The sequence below is a fragment of the Euprymna scolopes genome, chromosome 46, assembly GCF_053919585.1.
Source record: "Euprymna scolopes isolate OS-2025 chromosome 46, ASM5391958v1, whole genome shotgun sequence".
Lineage (NCBI taxonomy): Eukaryota > Metazoa > Mollusca > Cephalopoda > Sepiida > Sepiolidae > Euprymna > Euprymna scolopes.
In genome coordinates, this window is record NC_136527.1 from 65,237,482 (window position 1) to 65,254,004 (window position 16,523).

The following is a 16,523-nucleotide window of genomic DNA, read 5'->3' on the forward strand; positions in this document are numbered from 1 at the left end:
ATATGTTTATTTACAAGATTTTTTTCATTCAAATATATTTATTTACAGAAATGATTTTTTTTTATATTTACATATGTTTATTTACAAGATTTTTTTTCATTCAAATATGTTTATTTACAGAAATTATTTTTTTTTCATTTAAATGTTTATTAACAGAAATGGTCTATCTACTCCTTGGGCGTTGAATTCCATGGCGACCAGCATAAAAAACAAGCGTTGCTCCTTTCCTGGTGCATGCGCCTGTAACTTTCATTTTTATTTACTGATGATGTCATAGTAACTAAACGATTATTTGTCACATTATTTATTTATTTATTTAAAAAAAATGTTTTATTCTTTATGAATATCTAATAAAAAAAGTTACTAAACATTTATTAATAATGTTTCACTTTTACAGAAATTTGTTTTTTAATTTCTTTTTAGATGACGACTTTTATCGACTCTTTTTATAATAGCATTTGCGGATGGGTAAAATACAAAAAATAACTAAACCATTTACTGATAATTTCTCACTTTTACAAATATTTTTAACAAATAAATGTTATCAAAGTCAATGTCAGTAAATGGTTGTTATTTTTTTTCATTATTTACCCATCCACAAATGCTTTAAAAAAAAAGTCGATAAAAAGTCGCCATTTAAAAAGAAATTTAAAAACAAATGTCAGCATATCCATCTGCAAATGCCATTTAAAAAAATCGATAAAAGTCGTCATTTAAAAAGAAATTTAAAAACAAATGTCTGTAAAAGTGAGACATTAATAAATGTTCAGTATTTTTTTTTTCTTTCAATATTCATAAAGAGTAAAACTTTGTCGGAATTTTATCTTGTTTCCAGATAAATTCGACGCTAAAGTAACTAACCTGAAAAAAAAATGACAGCATGGAATAAAGGGGGGGGAGTAAAGAATAAAACATAAAGGTCTTGCTTTGTTCTAACTATATGTGTAGCGAGCGGTCACTAAAAGGTCGACACATATTCTAATCTTCCTATTTGGTTTAGGGACCACAACCATGGGGAAACACCACTCATTGTGTTTTTCTACTTTACTGATAACCTCTATTCGTCCGATAACGCGTATTAATTCGGTTTGCTATTGCAATCTCTTGCTTTGTCGATAAAAAAAAAAAAAAAAAAAAAAAACTGTTATATATTTATATTACCCTTGTCCGGATACTCCTCAAGCATCATCTCTTCCAAAGACCCTAATGGTCATAACATGCCATTAGGTTATTCTAATTTTTGGGTTTTTTTGTTTTGTTTTTTGATTTTTGTTTTGGTTTTTTAAGCTTTGTCGGCCAGGTGATCCTATCGCCTCCTCTTGCTTGTCGGTAAAAATCTCACCCCTTTCTTCATTTAGAAATCGTTTGCTTGTCGGCAAGGATTTCTTATTCCTTTTTTAATTTCCAAATCTCTTGCTTTGTCGACAGAGGTCTCTTATTTTTATCCTGAGCTATCTTCCTGCTCGCCTCCTTTCCAACTGCTAGGTACGGGCAAAAATGGGCGGACAAAAATAGGGGACATAGTTTTGAAAGCCGATTTACCATAATTTTTTTTTTAGGTTTCCGACATATAAAAACTATGCGAGGTGAGTAAGAAAATTCACACACAATAGGTAAGCTGTTCAAAAGTGAATGCAACCTCATTCATATCTGATATTAACAGAAAAAGACGTCACTTGCTGTTTTTTTTAAACAAAGAACAACAAAAACACAAATTAATTATAAAAATATTTTTACTGAACAAAACAGCGAAACACAAAAACGACATAAACATAAGAAACTAATAAAAAACAACAAAAAGAACAAGTACAGTTAAAATACCATAGAAATGTCTTGTCGAACTACTATTTTAGCCTCGTTCGCACACACGGACACAATGCACAACACCTGCAAATTTGCGACATATACGATCATCGCCCCTTATTTCCTGTGTTGCATGTTTATATATGTTTAGCGATAACGAGTCTCTCTCTCTCTCTCTCTCTCTCTCTCTCTCTCTCTCTCTCTCTCTCTCTCTCTCTCTCTCTCTCTTCACCTGGACACTTGGTATGGGCGCACTAAAATTTCTCTCCTATTCCGTGTTCTTTTCTTCTAAACATATCTTACGGTAATACATTCACAAGGTTTGTAAGTCAAATATTTTGTGAGCGTTCTTCTTTTGTTGTTGTTCAACCACTGCTTTTGTCCTTCACAATGTGGTAGACAGCATTCAACAACGTCCACAGCAAGGGGTGACTGACGATGTGATATTGACCTGCCACCGCTATGAACATGCGCTTCTAGGCAATATGACGTCCCTACATGGCGATAATGGTGTTCCCATGTGTTTGAGCATTGTTCTCCTCTCTCTCCAAAGTGTCATATGATGTCTTACTGCATTCCACTGCCAAATTAATACCTCAATATTTTTTTCTCAAATACATATATTTTAGACGAAGAAAAACTCAACCCAAAACTCATTGGACGTGAAACTTTTTTCTTTTTCTTTTTTTTTTTGTGAAGCAATCAGAGCAACTCCACGACATGAGGGGAAATCATACATTACAAGATGTCTATGTACAATGTGCAAAAGTCACATATGTGGTTTTTTTTTTTCAAACAGAGGCTGTTTTTGCTACACGAAAAATCTCTTCCTCAGTACTATTCATCGTGGAAGTATTACCCATAGAAGTCGCCGAGGAAATTGAGGATATTTGGCAACCCCATTCAGCAGTAATCCGTCTAAAGCCTTGAATCAAACGATTTTGCAGCATACCAGTACTTTGAAAACAACTTGGCTCAAGCAATTTTTCACTGACCTATCTTTGGGAGATCATAAACCTTCCCAACTTTTGCGACAGATGAGGGGTCTTCTAGTTTATCACACTATAGATGACCACTTGCTTCTATTGTGGTTGGACAAATTGCTCAAACACTGTCATTGCTCATCAGAGACTAAGATCTCACGCAATTGATTGTAATAGTGGACTGCATTGCTGAAAACTATCACCATGCCTCTGTGGTACCCACCGTTGCGACTACAACTGCTACTTCAGTTTCCTCACCTAGTTTTAACTTAGAGCCAACAGGAATCACCACCGTCAATAAGGCGTTAGAAGCTATTCTGGACGACAGACCTACATATTTCAACTAGCGATACAACTCCCATCTAAGATCTCTATCACGGCGATGCAGGTCAACCTCGAGTTGAGTGTTACTATCACAAGAGATTCATGAAAATGCAGCACAAATGTGAACAGCCATGCTTGTTTTAAAATCCAGACCATTTAAACAAATAAACCGGACGATTATGCAATAAATTCCACCCTATCCAGCTATGTTGGCTTCTTTACATATATGATACATTCTCACGTTGAAAATTTCTCGTGAATACAGGTACAATCATAAGTGTGATTCTGACCACACGTTGCGATAAAAAGCAGCCAATTTCTTTTCACTGAAGGACACAAACGGCAGCTCGATCCACACATCTGGTACTTCATCATTCACGCTTGACCCTGGACTACACCAGTTTTTCTTGTATTTTTATCATCTCCAATGCAAAGAGGCATATACTTGGTGCAGATTTCCTTTCAATTTTCAATCTCACCTTCGACCTGAAGAACCATCTTTTATCCGACACAAGAACATCTCTTTCCGTCCAGTGTGGTATGCTTTCCTGTGATACACCAAGCATCCGTTCAGCAACTCCATCAAATACAGCTTGAAACAGTTCTATGTGTTTATCAAACCATTTTCTCACACAGAGGATATCAAGCATCAGGCATGCCACCATATCACAACTGGTGGTTCTCCTGTACACGCTCAGTCTTACCGTTTGTGCACGAAAAAAACTGGCTCTCGTCCGTTCAGAATTTCAGCACATGACGGACCTTGGGATAATATGGTCCTCAAATCGTCCATGGTCCTCTCGACTTCATATGGTCCTCTCCACTTCATATGGTCCTCTCCACTTCATATGGTTCCTAAGAAATTGGAAGAAGACTGGGGACTTTGGAGAGACTACCTCGCTCTTAATGCAGTAACATCAGATATCAATTTCCGCATTTGCATGACTTTTCTTCTTTGTCATCTGGTTCTAACAAGAATTTCAATCGCGTCACACAGCACGTTCATTGGAATCTCCTCGGTACTTTCTGTGGTGTTTGTAGTGTGTCTGGGTCTCAATCCATTCAAATATCTTTGTTTTCTTTTGTCGTACATGTCTAATTCGTCTAATTCGTCTAATTCGTCTAATTCGTCTGGTAACTGTTTCCTCTTCCCAATACTTCTAACATTGAAAAGAAATTGTTACCTGGTTTTTATACTTAATTCTTTCTTTTCTTCTTTGGGTGGTTCCTTCGCCAGAATAGACAACAACTTATCAAACAGAACTTTTTTTTTAAACATTAACCCTTTGTGGGCGATAAGAATGGGTTAGCAGGATTCTGTAAACGACGAAACATTTTAGATTACTTTTTCATTTGTGTTCCCCAGAGGTTGTTTAATGTTTCCACAACTTTTTTTAGCCTGTCCGTACAATCTTGGGCCGTATACTGGTGTTTTTATGTGATCAATGGTCAATGCTTTACAGAATTACTAAAATTATTTTACCGTGAATCGGGTTCCATTACCGAAGACTAAAGTTTTCGAGTTAAATGGCAAAAATGTCATTTAGTATGTTTGTTGTATTTGTTGGAGTCTGATGTCTTACCTTAACAATTTCTGTTCACTTAATGAAACTATCCACAATGATCGATTTAAATCCTTCATAGAAGATATGCAATCAAGTCCAAAGATCATTTGTTTTGGGCCATGGGTGAATCTTTACTCGTAGTTCGTATTATCTGCAGTTTCACCAACTTTTCTTTGTCTTGGTTTATCCTCAGCCAATAACTGTAACTTCTTATAAAACATTCCATCCGGGAAGTCCATAGAAAGCTGTGGGAAAAATCTGTGATAATTTTATTTGTGGAGACGCCGTCATTAATTGTCTCTTCACGTGTTTCCATATTAAAAAGCCTGGCGCACTGTTTCACATTTAACTTTCAACTAAACTTGCTACTTCATTTTCCTAATGAAATTATCAGTCTGTGCAGCTTTTAATATTTAAGCCTAACCATAAGTTAATAGCATTGCATAACATACCTGACGGTTCATATTTGTCTCTTAGCGCCGCTACTACTGTTTTCACAATACATTAAGGTATTAATCTTGATAAGCATTGCACGATATATCATTTTTTAATGTACATATTCAATTTTAATGTACATATTCTATTTTAAAATAAGAATTCAATAAAAGTTCACCCACAACGCTGTAGTTGGTTTTCCCTGAGTTGGTATACATTTTTCGAACCAAATATTGTAAAGAGTGGTTAGTGGTCTGTTGTTTGTTTCACATATATATATATATATATATATATATATATTATATACATATATTATATATATTATATCCATACATTATATACATATAATATATATACATATATTATATAATATATATATTAAATACTTATATATATACATATATAATATATATTATATATTATATATATTATATATATATTATATATAATATATATAATATATATATATTATATATTATATATAATATATATATATTATATATATTATATATATATCATATATATATATTATATATTATATACATGTATTATATATATTATATATATATTAAATATATTACATATATATTAAATATATTATATATATATTAAATATATTATATATATATTAAATATATTATATATATACTATATATAATATACATATATTATATATATATTAAAATATATATTATATTTATATATATTATATATATAAAATATATCTTATATCTATATATATATATTATATATAATATATCGTATATCTATATATTATATACATAATATATCTATAATATATTATATATATATATATCATATATATATTATATATATATCATATATATATTATATATATATCATATATATATATTATATATATATCATATATATATTATATATATCATATATATATTATATATATATCATATATATATATATTATATATTATATACATATTTATTATATATATTATGTATATACAGATTATATATATTATATGTATATATATATTATATATATATTATATATATTATATATTATATATATATTATATATGTATATATTATATTATATATATTATGTATATAGTATATATATATTATAAATATATTATATATATATATATTATAAATATATTATATGTATATATATTATATATATAATATATATATTATACATATATTACATATATATTATATATATTATATATATTATACATTATATATATACATTATATATATATTATATACATATGTATATAAAATATACTATATATATTACATATATTATATATATGATATATACATATATATTATATATATATTATATATACATATATATTATATATATTATATATACATATATATAATATATATACATATATATTATGTATATAATATATATATTATATATATATATTATATACATATTATATATATCATATATATATATTATATATATATTGTATATATTATATATATTATGTATATCATATAATTATTATATATATATTATATTATATATATATATTATATATATATTATATATATTGTATATTATATATATATTATATATATGCTATATATTATATATATATTATATTATATATATATTATATATTATATATATTATATACATTATATATATATTATATTTCTATATTATATATATATTATATATATTATATATATTATATACATTATATATATATTATATTTCTATATTATTTATATATTATATATATGTAGTATATATATATATTATATATATACATTATATATATTATCTTTATTATATATATATTTTATATATATTATATATATGTAGTATATATATATATTATATATATACATTATATATATTATCTTTATTATATATATATTTTCTATATATTATATATATGTAGTATATATATATTATATATATATACATTATATATATTTTATATATATTTTATATATATTATATATGTACATATTATACATATATTATATATATATTATATATTATATATATATCATATATATTATATACATTATATATATTATATGTATTATATATACATAGATTACATATATATATATATTATATATTATATATACATAGATTACATATATATATATATATTATATATATTATATATATCATATATATTATATACATTATATATATTATATGTATTATATATACATAGATTACATATATATATTATATATTTTATATATTATATAATATATATATATTATATAATATATATATATTATATAATATATATATTTTATATATATATTATATATATGTTATATATATATTATATGTATATATCTTATATATTGTATGTATATATCTTATACATATATATTATATACATATATTATATATATATTTATATACATATTATATATACATTATATATATATATTATATATATATTATACATATATTATACATACATATATATATTATATTTATTATATATACATATTATATATATATTTTATATATATTATATATATATTATATTATATATATATTATATTATATATATATTATATTATTAGCTACGTTACACTTTTACTGGTATATACTTATTCATTCACGTGTTTTATGGGTGAATTCTAAGCCCAGTAAAGTGACACTTTTACCCTTGCAAATTTGATAAATGTGTTTACTTTGTCTTCCCCTCTTTTTACAATTACCTTTCCATGTTTGAGCGTTAACTGCAGGTAACTTATTTCTGTTTGCTCGACACAGTCCTAGATGCTCTTGGCACTATATATATATATATATATAGAGAGAGAGAGAGAGAGAGAGAGAGAGAGAGAGAGCGACAGAGTATAGATTTTAGTTTCTTAGAAGCACTGGTTGAGTTTGAATAAAATTAAATACGTATACGTTGGAAGCCAAAACAACGTATTATTACAAAATAAACACACATTTATTTTGTTTGAAATTTATATATATTTCAAAGATACACTTCATAATCAGGATGACTTCTATTTTTTTTTTTTTTTTGCAGCAGAGAATCAGCAAGTAGTAGTCCATTTGTTGTTTTTATGGTAGTTTTTTAAATCTCGGAACGGTGTGTTTGTCACACAGAATTCACGTTATGATTTTTTCCTTAGAAGCGCTGGTTGAGTTTGCATAAGATAAAATACATATTATATATATTTGAAGCCAAAGCAACGCATTATTACAGTAAAAACAACAAACGGACTTCTACTTTCTGATTTTCTGCTCCAACAACAGCATGGCAAAAAAAAAAAATAGAATGGAAACTCATACTTATGAGAAAGTGTATCTTAGAAATATATATGAATTTCGATATAAATAATGCAAAAGAGCAACACACTTAAGACGAGCCATGTATTTCATAAGAATATGGTTAACACACTTTACACCACATTTGGTTTCCATGTAAAAGAACAACATTATAAAATCATATGTTCACCTGTAGGGTAACATACATTCTTTATATTGGATTTGTCTGAAAAATAATAGCCTTATCCTTCAGAGTAATGTACTTTATATGTAATATATTTTAAGATGTAAAAAATAGTGTATTCGTACAAAAGATCATAGCAATATAGTTCAAAAGCACATTGTTTTTATTTATAATATACTTTTGAACACATTTTGAATTAATTTAAAAAGAGATAGAAATTTTTAACAAGAATGTATTTTGATATGCCGCAACATATGTTGTTTCCTAATAAAAGAAGAGCCACATACTACACAGGAATAAGGCTTTTCTCCAGTATGTGTTCGCATATGTTCCAGCATATGTGGTTTCTTTGTAAAACAAGCACCACATACTTTACAAGAATATGGTCTATCTCCTGTATGTGTTCGCATATGTTCCACTATACTTTGTTTCCGTGAAAAAGATGAACCACATACTTCACAAGAATAAGGTTTCTCTCCAGTATGTGTTCGCATATGTCGCAACATACTGTATTTCTCTATAAAAGAAGACCCACACACTTCACAAGTATGTGGTTTCTCTCCGGTATGCATTTGCATATGTCGCAACATACTTTGTTTCTGTGTAAAGCAAGAGCCACATACTTCACAAGAATATGGTTTCTCTCCAGTATGCGTTCGTATATGTTGCACCAAACTTTGTTTCCGTGTAAAAGAAGATCCACATATTTCACAAAAATATGGTTTCTCTCCAGTATGCGTTCCTATATGTTGCACCAAACTTTGTTTCCGTGTAAAAGAAGATCCACATATTTCACAAGAATATGGCCTCTCTCCAGTATGCGTTCGTATATGTTGCACCATACCTTGTTTCTCTGTAAAAGAAGAACTACATACTTCACAGGAATATGGTTTCTCTCCAGTATGTGTCCACATATGTCGCAACATATTTTGTTTCCTTTTAAAAGAAAAACCACATACTTCACAAGAATATAGTTCTTTTTCAGTACTAGATTTGTAGGTCGTCTTTGAAGTCAAAATATGTGACATTTTCGTAGAATTTGATTCTCCTTATTTTCCCATATTTAGTATTGTGCAGAAAACAGGATGAATTATAAATATTTACTTTTTTCTATTTCTTTGCATGACGGATATTTTCTTATGTTTCAGTGCAAATTGATGTTAATTGTTCATATACAATAATTTACGACTCTGTGTACAATAATGTACAACTCTGTGTGGCAATTCAGTAGTAAATCTAGGAATTTAGTAGAATTGACTTTCTATATATATTAATCAGTGAATTATACAAAGTTTGAAGCCATAATCAATCAATCAGCATTTCTTTTTAAAATGCATTTATTTAGTTCAGTTAAGTCCAAGAAGAGAATGCAGTTACAGTTGACAAGAAAACGATTTGTTTATTTAACATGATTCTCCTTTTTTCAGTTTTTTTTATCCTCGGGTAATCTACATCAAGAAATTTCAAAATATATTTTATAAGACATTTTCATATTTCAATTCAGCAACAGTATGTACATCCATCCAAATTCAAAGGTGCTTTCCATGAATGCAAGATATTCTGCAAAAAAATAAAAATAAAAGATAAATTTAAAGATTTTAATTTATAAATATTCTTTTTAAAAATAAAATTATAAACTAAATGTCGCATAAAATTATTATCCCATAAATTTGTTTTTTTGTGTATTGATATTCATATTAAAACCCTTTTTTCTATTTATTTAAAAAGAAAACAGAAATTTGTTATATATATATTCATCAGCAAAAGATCTAGCTAATTTGCATATTGTTTTAAACATTCATGTTAATTAATTTCTGATGAATTTTTTCGGTTTTCCTATGGAATGATTATCTTTACGTGTAATTATATTATTGAAGATATTCTACATGCTTTATAATTGTGTAATATTGCATAAAAAGCTATAGTGAACAAACTTCTTTCTATATATATTTATGTATACATATATATACATATATATAATTTGCTTACAAAATTTGCCTACCAATCTCCTCATTCAGTTTTTAGTCTACAGCAATGAAAGTTTATATATATATATATATATATTTATATATATATATATATATTTATATATATACATATATTGTGAGGATATTAAAATATGTCAATATCGTGTCAATAAAAATAAATGGATTTAATGATTAAAATTCCGATACGCGAAGGAATTAAAACAATTAAGTGAACCATCACCACGACGGCGATGACGACAGCGATGAGAAACAAAATTGACAAAATGCTGATATATTTAAAATTCAGAAAAATGTGATCAGCGTTTCTTTCAAAGAAAGAATTTGAAACTCAAGTAATTTTTTTAAAATTAATTTGTCATGATCGGAAAATAAAGCTAACCTCAGAAGGGGCACATTACATGGGAATCTCATCCGGAAAATGAAGTTTTATTAAATGAATAAATAAAAATCAAAAGGATCCTTAATTTTCTTGAGAAAGAAAAATTATACGGACGCTATTTACTGGAAACTTTAAAAAAAAAAAAAGAAAAAATTTTTTTTAAGATATAGACAACAAGACTATTCATTACATTGGGGTCTCGACGGCCAAAGTAAAAACAAACTTACTGACTTAAATTGCATCAACTTGCGATACAACCAACAAAGATGGATGGGAGAGAAGATTTTTTCATAGAGCCATCACTGGAAAAGCTAAAAATGATGAGAAAGATTATCTTGCTGGAAATCGGAGATAAGCTAGAATTGGAAATCAAAAAGAAAAAACTAATCCGAATAATATCTCAGCACATGGTGGACAAGCAAATTTTCGATCCAGAGGTACTAAACAGATTGCCGGGCGAAACGATCAATCTAACAGTGTCGCAAATAGAGTTAGAAAAGTACAAACTACAGGCGAGGCTAGAACTTGAGAAGGCCAAATTAGAGAAAGAGATAAGAGTAAGGGAATTAGTCTATCGGAAAGAGTGCAAGAACCGAACCAGCGTATGTTCGACTTAAGGAAACAAGTACGGTTAGTACCGAAATTAGTGGAAGCAAACGTAGAAAAGTATTTTCTTCACTTTGAAAATATGGCAACCAATTTAAATTGGCCAAAAGACAAATGGGCGCTACTTGTACAGATTGCACTTGTTGGAAAAGCACAGAAAGCTTTTACCACACTTTCAGCGGAAGAAAGTAAAGACTACTATGTTGTTAAAACGCTTCACACTGAACCTGAAGCATACAGGCAAAAGTTCAGAGTGCAAAGCAAGACTGATGTTCAGTCGTTCAAGAAGTTTGTCAACGACAAGGAAACACTGATGAACAAATGGTTCAGTGCGAAAAGAGTGGAAGACGACGCTGAAGAAATAAAACAGCTAGTATTGATGGAAGAAATATTAAATTGGTTACCAGAGGAAAGGCGGATTTACCTAAATGAAAAGAAAATCAACTCTGGTAGCGAATTAGAAATATTAGCTGAGGAATATGTGATAACCTGTAAGAAAGGCAAGAACATACCTACTTTAACAGATCGGACAAACGATCCAAGAGAACCAACTGTTAAGCGAGACAATGTGGTGGAAGGTGGGACGACACCGACTAAGATGCTAGCAAAAATGGAATCGGCATGGTATTATCTCAATATGACCAAAATGGACAATTGTGACCCGTCAGTTATTTCTCCAAGAAACTAAATACATATCAAAAAGCCTATTCAACAATAGAAAAAGACATATTAGCGCTTGTACTGGAAGTATCAAATTTCGAAATTTACATAACAGTAGGAAAAAGTCCCACTCAAGTATATACTGATCATAACCAATTATTTTCTTGAACAGAATGAAGAGTAAAAACAGACGGTTACAGAACTGGTATCTCAGTCTACAAGATTATAACTTGGAGATAAACTAAATGAGAGGAAAGGAGAAACATGTAGCAGACTACCTATCTAAATGCCATGAAAGCGATTTGGAGAAATTGAGAACTCCCTGGAGTGGTCAACAAAACCTAAACACTAGATCAAATGAAAGATTTTGAACTCCAGAGATTGGAGTGAAAGAAAAATTAATCATTTTTCTTTTTTTTAATGCGTGAGAGTGTGACGATATTTAAATATGTAAATATCATATGAAATTAATGGTAAAACTTCCGATACGCAAAGGAATTAAAACGACCAAATGAACCGTAACCGTGACAATAACGGCGACAGTGACAGCACGAGAAAAAAAAAAAGAAAAGAAAAACGCTGATATATTTAAAATTCAGAAAAATGTGATCAGCATTTCTTTCAAAGAAAGTTAACCATTAAGAATTTGAAACGCAATTTAGTTGCAGGAAAGATTTCAAGAAGGAATTATGCAACTCTGCTAATCAAAAAAAAAAAAAAAAAGACAACACCACGGGAAATAGGAAAAAGAAAAACATATTTGTTGTCTACCAGTGTAAACTAAAGATTGTGTTTAACTTTTACTCTTCTTATCTGTCAGTAATAGATTTATATCGAACCAAGGTGAGAGAAACTATTAAATGTCAAAAACTCAGAAGTCTCGCTAGAGGTTGTAGGGGACTAGGATATATAAATACCCCAATCCCGTTACAAAAGAATAATGAAACGAATGGAATTGAAGGCAACAAAGACTCAACTGATGGATAAGATAAACGTCGTTTATTTGCTGTTGAAAGAATGAATGTTTTAGTTATAATATGTGTTCATGTCCGCGCGAGTGTAACCAATGTTCGTTGTGTGACTGGTGTTGTAGCAAGAATAGGAAATGTGTGTTCATCTCAAGTTCGGGTCACTATTGTTTGTTCGCGCGTGGGAAGAGAAATGAGTGCTGTAGTGGAAAATGAGAATGATAGTCCAGCGTGTAGACAAAGAAGAGGATATGAGAGTTGACATCAGTTAGTAGTCAGCTACGCGAAGGTGTTCTCAGGGACCAGTAGTAGATAGAGAAAGAGTGGGAATCTGTTAGCTCGTGCCCCATACATAGTCGCAGGGGTGTTAACGCGCGTGAGCGTGCGCCTCTCGAAAGGGAGGCGGCTGGTTAGCCCAACCTCTCTGGTCGAGAGTTGGTCCTAAAAAGGGATTAGAAAGAGCTTGTCTCTTTGTTTTATGCTCGTTTCCGGTGGTGTTTTGCGCATGTGTATATTTCCCCAGAAAGCGTAAGTGACGTCGTCCATGTGTGTGCGTGTATGTGAGTACATATGTGTGCGTTAGCGCGTGTGTATATACACGTGAATGTGAGTGTATGTACGCGAACGTGAGTATATGTATGTGTGTGTGGACGTGGGCGCGTATGTTTGTGTGTGTATATGTATATGACATAGCTTGAAATGTGAATGTGTGTTTTTGTGTGAGACTTGAAAAAGGCTCGTACAAGGTTGATAAAAAATATCACCCGAAAGAAAGAAAAACAAATTAAATAAACAAAAGGAAAACCAACAGCAGTAGTCTCCCTTATTCTATTATATATAAAACAAACATAACAGAAGACTATTGGTGAATTTTTTTTTTAATTAATTTATCATGATCGGATAATAAAGCTAACCTCAGAAGGGGCACGTCACAAAATACACACACACACACACACACACACACACACACACACACACATATATATATATATATATATATATATATATATATATATATATATATATATATATATATATATATACAGGCTATTCAAACCCATGTGAAATATTATATTTAGGTTTCAGCTAGGGAAAATCGGTGCAAAAGTGTGAAAATTAGAAAAATAGAATTTGCTAGGTGAATGTTGAATGACGACATTATGAATATGCATGCAAAACGTAATAGCTATTAGTTCATATTTATTTTTAGCCTTGCAGTAAATATGTCTTCATAGCTCAGGCATTAACGTCAAAGGAAAAAGTAAATTGTAAGCTAAACGTTTTTGTTTCAATTCTTGGTGATGGTGCACAAGTCATTTTTTAAAACTTTTTAAATCATTACTATATATGGGATCCAATATAATATAATAATAAATACGAAATCTGCATTAATCAAAATATCATGTGCGTATTTTACGACTGGGTAGATATTAAAGATATTTGTTCGGTTATCCATGAATAAAATAAATAATTATGTCTTTGTAACAGAGAGTTAAATATTAAGAAAACTTTGTTTTCTGAAAAGAAATTCTTTCACAAAATAATTTTGAAGTGCCAATACTTTACAGATGATCTTCCAAACAATTGTTTATAAATCATTTTGTTTCCAAAACTTTTCGACTATTTTTTCAACGCATGAAATTAATATAACAAATCTTTTCCACTTGTTCAGAAACTAATGTATATTTGAAGATACTAATAAATCGAACAACAGAAAAAAACTACAAACGATTGCTATGCCATAAAACATAAAGATGTTTCTCAAGTATGTGTCCACCTATGTCACTGATTGTGATGCATGCTAAAACCTTCTTTGCCATCTTACAGCTGCTTACATTGACAGTCCAAATGCCTATGTTCCGAGAAATAATGAGGAGAGGCTATCAAACAGGACAAAATAATGAACATTTTGAAGCAAGAAAATAACCATTTTTGGAAAAATTGCTTAAAAAATATTTATTTTTACGAATAAATCTATTAAAACAAATGTTATACTAGTTTACAAATTTTTTTAACAAGAATATTTGTATTATTTTTGTATTATTGTATTTTGATAATTTTTATATTGGTACAGATTAGGTTAGCGTCGTTACATTATGTTTAGGTAAAGATTACTTTAGGGTTAATGTACATTATTAGCTTAAGGTGAAAAAAGGAATGCAATTTATTTTTACAATTTTAGTTTTTCACATCGAATCCTCTGTCCTTATATGCTGACATTGAATATCTTTTTAATAAATTCTCAAAACTTAATTAAATGTTCACATTTAATATTGTTATACATCAATTCTCTTAACTTTTTAGTGAACAACCACTACACCTGCTAAATTTGCTTTGTATCTAGATCAGACACACAGACACAAAGCAAGCTATGTGCAGTAACACAAACACGCATGCGCGGAATAAGGCACACGACACCAGGACATGACAAATTGACACGTGTGCATTTCCTGTGACATCTGATCTAGCTGTTTTTCTTCTTTTCTCAGGCATGAATGGACAGGCTGGCACATCGCTCTGTAAACCAACACAGAACAAAGTTTCTCCTGCACACACGCATACATTCTCTTTCAGTGTCAGGAATCGTCATTAAAAATTTGCCGTAAACACCGGGATATTTAGACTTCCTGTCTTTCGAAGCTTACAACTTCTTGAAAAATGGAATTCAAACCCTTTTTTTTTATTTATTAAAGGAGAAAAGACCAAAATTTAAACAAATAAAAGGTTTAATAGCAAATTATGAAATATTTGTTTTTTAAATCGGTTTTCCTTAAAAATGATTTAAAAAAACAAAGAGATTTTACTTTAATTCCAAAAAAATACTTACCTATAAAAACTAGAATCCGATAAGTAGTTCAATTGTTAAGAATTTATCCATATTTCGGTCCTAGGTCACGGGGCCAGTTAAGACGTTTTGTCGTGTGGTGTTGGTGCTGATGATAACGTCACAATAAAAACAACAACGCTTGTATGTAGAAAAGAACCGGGGGGGGGGGCAATCAACACTGCCAGGCGTCTCGATTCTAAGGATGGGATCAGAGGGCGCGGCTTACTCGACTCGAGGTGATTGTGTCTTCACCAGTACCGCCGGCCGACTACTCTCTTGCTAAAATCTGCACGGTTTTTTATATGATTTCTGTCACGTTCGCCCAGTGACTCTGACCTACATGTAAGCGTAACTCGATCTGCTAGATACTCGATTTCGTTGACATAGAATGATCGAATATCGACCGAGACATTCCATTTATTGTTCATCTGATTTCTATTTTTAGACGTGAGTTGTTTTTTTTTTTAAATTAAGATGGCCCTTATTTTGCATGTTTCCATATTTAACAAACAAAAATGTAATTTCGTCGGTTTTTTT